Genomic DNA, 8,634 nt, shown 5'->3' on the forward strand with positions numbered 1-8,634 from the left:
TAGTGATCGGTAGGGGTAGTTATGGTGGTGTGTAGCTAGTTAAGTGGTGGTGTGTAGGGGTAGATGGATGGTAGGGGGTAGAAGGTTTGCAGGTGGGTGTTCGTAGGGTAGTGGGTAGGGGTACGTTGGTTGATGGTAGGGGTTATAGGTAGTTTATGGTGGTGATGGTAGGGGTGTTTGATGGTAACGGGTAGTTGTATGGTGGTGATGGTCGGGAGTTAGATTATGGTGCGTGATGGTAGGGGGTAGTGAATTGGTAGGGGGTATTTATGGTGGTGGTGTTGGATAGGTAGTTGGTAGTTATGGTGGTTGGATGGTAGGGGTCAGTTATGGTGGGGTATGGTCAGTGGTGTTGATGGTAGGGGTAGGTTATGGTGGTGATGGTAGTGGGGTAGTTGAGGGTAGGGGTAGTTGATGGTGGTGATGGTAGAGGTAGTTATGGTGGTGATGGTAGGGGTAGTGAGGGTAGTGGGTAGTTATGGTGGTGATGGTCAGAGGTTAGTGTATGGTGGTGATGGTAGGGGTAGTGGGGGTGGGGTAGTTATGGTGGTGATGGTAGAGGTAGTTAATGGTGGTGATGGTAGTGGTAGTTTGATGGTAGCGGGTAGTTATGGTGGTGGGTCGATTGAATGGTAGTATGTAGTTATGGTGGTGATGGTAGTGGTGTTTGATGGTAGGGGTAGTTATGGGTGGTGGTGTTGATGGTAGGTAGTTATGGTGGTGTGGGTAGGGGTAGTTATGGTGGTGATGGTAAGGGGTAGTGATAGGTAGGTGGAGTTTATGGTGGTGATGGTAGAGGTAGTTATGGTGGTGATGGTAGTTGTGTTATGGTGAGTATGGTAGTGGTGTTGATGGTAGTTGTGGTATGGTGTAATGGTAGTGGTGTTTGATGGTAGGGGTTGAGTTTATGGTGGTATGTAGTTGTGGTTATGGTGGTAATGGTAGTGTGTTGATGGTTAGTTGTGGTTATGGTGGTGATGGTATAGTGGTGTTTGATGGTAGTGTAGTTATGGTGTTGGATGTAGTTTGTAGTGTATGGTGTTTGATGGTGTATGGGGTAGTTTATGGTTGGGTGATGGTAGGGGTAGTTAATGGTGGTAATGGTAGTGTGTTTGATGTAGGGTAGTTATGGTGGGAGAATGGTAGGTAGTTTATGGTGGTGATGGTAGTGGTGCTTGATGGTAGGGGTAGTTATGGTGGAGTATGTAGTGGTGGAGATTGGTAGGGTTTGTGAGTGAGTAGTGGTGGTTGATAGGTTAGTAGGGGAGATGGTATGGTGGAGATGGTAGGGGTAGTGCAGGGTAAGTGTGTTGATGTGGTAGTGGCTGTATTTAGGGTAGTGAGGTTAGTGGTGAGGGGTTAGTTATGTGAATGCTGGGAGTATGGTGAGAAAGGGTAGGGAGGTAGTGTGTTTGATGTAGGGGTAGTAAATAGTATTTTTGATTTGATTTGATTTTGATTTAGTAGCCTACAGCAAAGTGTGTTTAAATCATGACTAACTTGTAAAATTTCTGCTAGTTAGTTTTTTCGCTACCATGTGGTTTTAAGCTTGCTTCGAGCCTGCTAACCGAGGAGTGTTAATTCACATGTCCCATACATGTTTCATTTATACACATAGATATACACATAGACTTTTCATATGATATAAAGGACCCTTGTGAAGGACCCTTCCTGAAAAGACTCTTTGTGAGGAATAGGCAGTTGGTAAAAGGTAAGCGAGAGAGAGGGGGAGAGAGAGTAAGTGAAATTAGGACAGGAGGAAAGAGAGAAAAGAGAGCAATGGTAACGGGAGAGAGATGTGGTGTTAGAGAGAGAGAGAGAGATGGAGAGAGAGCGAGAGAGAGAGAGAGAGAGAGAGAGAGAGAGAGTGAGTGAGTAAGACAGATGGCCATGCTCTCCCTCTCTCTCTCTCTCTCCCTCTCTCCCTCTCTCCCTCTCTCCCTCTCTCTATCTCTATCTCTCTCTCTGTGAGTGCAGTGTAGTGGTGGTTTCGGAGGGGGGTTTCGAGTTTGAGAAACAGGGCCCATATGGGCTGCTTTAACCAGACCCTGGAGACTTGTCTTTCCATAGAGGAGAGAGTCATTAGGAAATTTATTGACTCCATATTGGGCTCCACAATCTGTGGAACTATATGTGAAAGAGAGAGAGAGAAAACAAAGAACAATATTGTTCTTTTTTCCTACCCTAGAATGGCCCAATCTGCCTTTTAGGGGGTTGAGAGAGGGGGGTAAAATGGGTAACCCCTCAGATTTTTCCCTTTGTCCTCTGTTTTCCCCCATACACCCCCTCTCCTCACTCCCCACCCCCCTGCTCCCCCTTATAACTGTCGGGAGCTATTTGACTAAGCTCGTATGACTTTGTGTAACTTCTTATACTGATGAATAAATCTATGTTCTAATATTGGCTGGACTTTTTTACAAAGTTGTGTTAGAGAACACTAAATCAAGTCTACATCACCCACAGAGTACATACTTTCTGGTTTTATGAAAGTATCGTTGGACGTGCTGCCGTGGCATCTCACTTGTCCTTGTCAGAGGCTTGACTGAGGTTGCAATGTGAGGAGAGCTGGCTAACCACAACACACACACACACACACACACACACACACAACACAACACACAACCCTACAACCACCACAACTCTCTGTACTGCTAGACGTTACACTACTGTAAAATGTAGAAATCGGGCTTATATGAATGCAAAGGAATCGTTGGTTTTATGCAAAAAAAGTGTTGTTAGATCTTAATTTCCGTCTTCCTGTATGTAAATGAAGTGTAATATTGGTTGGAAAAACTCAAAATGTAAATACATTTCACTGTATTCTGACCATGTACAGTGGTCTTCTTTAATTTTATTATTCCGTAACCATGTGTGTGATGTGTCTACTTTTGTCTCAAAGTAGATTTTTAAACTAACAAGAATCATCTGATTAGCTCACTGCGTAATGATTAAGTATCCAACGCACTGCAGATAGAGATTAAACAATGAGTGTTCAGTGTGTTTCAACAAGACAAAGATAGTCTCACATATGAACATGTCATTACTAGAACGCTGTCTGGACCATAGAAATAGAAAACAGACCAGAGAGGCAATATGACTGGTACACTGAACACGTAACATTGACTTAATGGGATTTTCCGTTCTATTCTGGAACTGCTTCATTTGAATGGGATTTTCCATTCTAGTAATTATATTCTATGTGTCGAAACGTTACCTATGACAAGCTAGAGAGGGAAAATATGTTGATTTGAATGCTATTTACTAGTGTTTTTAATAAGCCACAAAAGAAGAGCCATTAGATTACTATAGGGTTACAGATATTTAACCACACACACACACACACACACACACACACACACACACACACCACACACACACACACACACACACACACACACACACGACACACACACACACACACACACACACACACACACACACACACACACACACACACACACACACACACACACACACACACACACCACTTATTCCTCTCCACCAGACAAAACACTTCCTCCTCCTGGAGAACTCTAATCAATAGTTGAGTTGAAGTCACATACTGTCTAACAGCTCTGCTGTAGATCTATAGCCCTCAAACTCAACTCGGACATCGAAGCCCTTTCTTTTCTTTCCATTGTTCCCCTCTAATCAGGGACTGATTCGTTTAATTAACTATCGGGTAGAAGAGAAAACCAGCAGGCTCCGACCTTGTAGGGTCAGAGCTGAGGACACCTGGTAAAGGCTGTGTTGTCTACTTCAAGGGTGTGAAGTGTGTGTGATGTGTGATGTTTTATGGATGAAGGGTAGGAGGATATGTCGAAGGAGCAGGTGGGGGGGGGGTGTAGTGTATGGGTGTGTCCCAAATGGCCCCTGTTCTCTATTGGGCCCTGCTCAAAAGTAGTGCATTTTAAAGGAAAATGGTAGCATTTGGGATGCAGCTATCTGGCTGTTTTCTGTTATGGTATCTGGCTGTTTGTGGTACAGGGAACATCAAAGGTGAAAGATGCTAGCATGGGTAGAATGCTACTTGGAGAGGGGAGGTGTGTGGTGTGTGTTCTCAGAGTGATGCGTGTGTGTGTGTGTGTGTGTGTGTGTGTGTGTGTGTGTGTGTGTGTGTGTTGTGTGTGTGTGTGTGTGTGTGTGTGCATCTTGCTTTCTTGGTGTGTGTTGTGTGTGTACATCTTTTGTCTTTCTTGGTGTGTGTGTCGAGTCACACAACCCTCTGCCCTGACATCTCTCCCCTCCTCTCTTCGCCTTCTCTGAAGCCCCAGAGGATTGTGGGTACGATGTGCTGACAAATCGATGCCGCCGGGCTGCCTAACTGCTCCCGCTGCGGCCGGGGCGACACACTCCGAATACAAAGCCACGGACGGCCCTGAGGCCTCCACACACACACACACTGTATGCCTGCCCGGTCAGGCCTAGTACTCCAGTCGGATCATCCTTTCCAAACCTGGGATAATCTGAGCTCCTGTTTCTGGGCTTTAGCCATTTCTAGCCTGGCGATACGGTACAGAGATCATYTGCCTGGTCGTACTCACAGCCTGGTCAGAAGAAACACCGGCTCAGCTTTCAACACATGTCTCTCTGTGTGATCACTGGCTTTCTGTTTATATGCAAACCATCGTAGTGCAGACTTCAGTACACAGAGTGTGTTACGTTGTTCCTGTACGTTATCCAGTTCAGAGAAGCCTATACGGAGGCCTGTGTCCTATCAAGGTAGCTGGATAGAATATCATTAGGCTTAATCAGACACATCAGTATGTTCACTGTTTATACAGGAGTGCTACCTTGGTCCATGCTGAGAAGTCTACCGTTTTAATAGGTGGAAAGGAGTATTCTCAAGATGGCAGAATAGGTTGTCATTGTGCTCTGTAGGAGAAGGCTTTAACAGTTTTGTACAGAGTTGAGTCAGTTCATGACTATGACTGTAGCCTACTGTGAGTTAGTTCACCACCACTTGGCCTTGGTCTGAGAAAACCTCAGTCTGACTGGTTTCCACTGAAGGAGTGGGTTGAGCCATGCTGTGTAATCACTGAGACACACACACACACACACACCAAATGGGCAGAACAGAATCAGGACTGCCTGTGTCTATTTGTCTCTAGGGTCTGTGGTAGAACCATGGCCCTGTTCCATTGGCATCATACTGGAACCAGAACTGGATCTGGACCCAGCACTAGAACAGGGGATAAAGCCCAGCTCAGCCCAGCTCACCATTTAATCCAGATCATTCCTGATCTGTATCTGGTTATCAACCTACATCCCTCTATCTCCCTCCTCTCACTCTCTATTCCACACACTAGCTACTTCTACATGTGTTGGAGAGGTGTCAATTGTTTAAAAATTACCTTTCCCTTCTACTCATGGTGGCATGAAATATAAGCCTTGTCCAGATCTGTTTGTGCTGTTTCCCCAACTCCCTACTGTGACAGATGAGCATAGGATTGAGGAGACAGCAAAAACACTTCTAGGCACCAACAAATAGGTGCAAGAACACGTGGGCGCCTATGGACAGCATACATGACACGTGAAGGAATGCCTTAAACATTCCATCTAGTATTTCCTGAGTCTTTTCTTGTTATTTCGCTGCTTTTTGTGGAGGAGCTGCCACAGAAGCGGAAATTACGCATCCACTCAACACGCATCCTACACGCATGTCACGCACACACAGTCCATTACTCACACACATTCTACTACTCACACACACACGTTCAACTGTTCAGTCACTACCACCACTCACCCACCCCCACACACATCATAAAGAGAACTTTACAGACAGCATCCATACACACACGGACTAATACGAATTCTACACACACACACGACACCAGCACACCACACACACACACACACCACACACACACAACACACACACAACACACACACACACACACACACACACACACACATACACACTCTTCCTTCTCAAGGTCCATCAGCTCTTGGGCCTTTAATCAGGGTGGCTGCACCCCACGGCCCCCTTCCGTGCTACCTCACCCCACTGCCCCCTCCCGTCTACCTCAACCCCACTGCCCCCCTCCTGTCTACCTCGCCCCTCTCGCCGTCTATCCTGCCCCCTCGCTACCTCCTGCCTCCGCTCCTGGCCCTGCTCTCTACTCGCCCCCTCCCGTCCCCCGTCTACCTCGCCCCTCCCCCTCGCGTCTAACCTGCCCCTCGCCTCCCCTCGTCACCTCGCCCCTCTCCCGTCTACTCGCCCTCGCCCCCTCTGGCACCCCCCCTCGTCCCCCTCACTCCGTATCGCCCCTCTCCCCCCTCCTGTCTACCTCGCCCTCTTTGCCCCCCTCCTCGTCTACCTCGCCCCTCCTGCCCGCCTCTACCTCGCCCCTCTGCCCCGTTCCTGCCCCCCTCTCTACCTTCGCCCTCTTGCCCCTCCCGTTACCTCACCCCACTGCCCCCTCCGTTCTACCTGCCCTCTTGCCCCTCCTCTACTCGCTCTACCTCGCCCCTGTTCCTCTCCCATGCCCCCCTCCGTCTACTCACCCCTCTCCCGCTACTCTCCCCTCTGACTCGTCCCTCACCTTGCCACCCGTCATCGCCTCGCCCCTCCGTCTACCCGCCCTCTGCCCCCCTCCCTCCCACTCCCTCCCGTCACCCTCTCCTTGTCTACCTCAGCCCCTCGTCCATCTCTGAGACAGAGCTCCTTTCCAGCCGCAGCAGCTCCAGAGGTACATACCAGTATTACATCCACCACCAGACCCGCCACCAACATACTTTCCTACCACAGCACTACTTTCAGCTGCTTGAGCCATCCAGTCATCCATCTGGTCGCCAGTCATGCCATCCCATGTCTGGACTAGAGGCATAGGCTACTAGCTAGATTGTGAGGCTACTGTATTGAATAGGGCAGGAGATTATTATGCTAATGCTAGTGCTGTAGCTAACAGTTTAGCTGCTTTAGGCTTGTTGTATGGGTTAGCTTAGCTAATCGTCTGTCTAGGAGACTGACAGCCCAGACTTGAGGCTAGGCCTAGGTAGCAACAGCGCTACTGTATTAAATGGGATTAGCTTAGGTATGCTACGCTATGCTAACATAGGCCTGACTGGAAACCCGATTGGACCAGACTGGTTTTCCACTCACCACGTCATAGTCTAAGAGGAAAACTGTTCAAACCTAGAGAAGCCAGCAAATGTGTGCAATGAAGCGTGAACAGAGGTACACTTGGTTTAAAAGGGGGAGGATGGGTGGGGGGAGGGGGAGGGAGGGAGGCATGTGGAAAAGGGGGGTATCGGGTTGAGGAATGTTGATGAATGTACATGTGTATTTCATGAGAGAACTTGTGTATAGGTCGGTTAAAGTAACAGTCAAGCACGATAAACAGTAAATATATCATATAAATCACAGTATTACACTTTTAATTGTGAAAAATATAAAAAATATATACCGTATATGATACAATTCCGCGGATAGGCTATTAGAGCATACATGGAAGGGATGGGAGTCCAATACTTTAGTGCTGTTAAAGGGACAGCCAGTCAGTAATACCATCAGTGAACACTGCAGCCCAGAGCAGAGCAGTCTGTGTCCCCCACGGTGGCTCTCAACCCTCTGTGTGACAGAGAGAGTGACACCTGCAGCCCAGAGCAGAGCAGGTCTGTCCCCACGGTGGCTCTTCAACCCTCTGTGTGACAGAGAGAGGTGAACACTGCACCCAGAGCAGAGCAGTCTGTCCCCCGGTGGCTCTCAACCCGTCTGTGTGACAGGAGAGTGAAACCACTGTATCCCCTTTCATACTTGCATAAGCCCTAATCAGCGCAATTGTCCCTCTGTGTGTGCCGTGTGTGTGGGTAATCTGCTTCAACAGTAATGACACTAAACTTCACAACACACACACACACACACACACCACACACACCCACACACACAACACACACACCACACAACACACACACACACACACCACACACCACACACACTACACACACACACACACACACACACACACACACACACACACACACACCACACACACAACTCATAGCTTGGCTACCACTGAACACTTAGACCCTCAAAGTAGTCAGTCTGTGAAGTCAAAGCCGTAGTAACATGATGCTCATACAATACAACATTGGTGAAAATTAGTGCTTATACAACTGACAATACAGTAAGGAAAGTCATATGGAATAGCCACAATGACAAAACTGCATCTGGCTGGTTATGCTTTAGAGCATACTAGAGGGACTAAGCAGGCATTAACGACTAAATAAAAGCCATTTTTCTTTTGGCTTATTTATGTTGTGTTGAAACAGCTGTTTGTATCACAAGGGAGATTGAGAGAGAGAGGGGTGGTGGAGGGTGGTCAGAGAGAGAGAGAGAGAGAAACATAGAAGAGGGGAAAGAGAGAGGGTCAGAGAGAGAGGGGTGTAGGGCGGTAGAGAAAGGGGGGGGGGGGGGTGGAGGGCTGGTCAGAGAGAGAGAGAGAGGAATGTAGGGTGGTCAGAAGAGAGAGAGAGGTGTGAAGGGCCAGTCAGAGAGAGACGAGAGAGAAGAGGTAGAGAGAGAGAGAGTAGAGAGAGAGTAGGATGGACACATGAGAGAGACGAGGAAGAGAGAGAGAGAGAGAGAGAGCGATGGAAGAGAGAGCGATGGAAGAGAGAAGAGAGGGAATG

The 8,634-nt window shown here is 47.9% G+C and overlaps 1 long non-coding RNA gene across 1 annotated transcript in view; it reads left to right on the plus strand.

Annotated features, from left to right (window-relative positions):
• LOC139026320 (uncharacterized) overlaps window positions 1-825 on the plus strand; it is a 5,398-nt gene extending 4,573 nt beyond the window's left edge. Inside the window, exons 2-3 of the long non-coding RNA XR_011478093.1 lie at window positions 433-465; window positions 778-825. This is a non-coding gene — a long non-coding RNA (uncharacterized lncRNA). The remainder of the gene's footprint in view (window positions 1-432; window positions 466-777) is intronic.
• The last annotated feature ends 7,809 nt before the right edge of the window (window positions 826-8,634 follow it).

This window comes from Salvelinus sp. IW2-2015, unplaced genomic scaffold (genome assembly GCF_002910315.2).
Source record: "Salvelinus sp. IW2-2015 unplaced genomic scaffold, ASM291031v2 Un_scaffold4420, whole genome shotgun sequence".
Taxonomy (NCBI): domain Eukaryota; kingdom Metazoa; phylum Chordata; class Actinopteri; order Salmoniformes; family Salmonidae; genus Salvelinus; species Salvelinus sp. IW2-2015.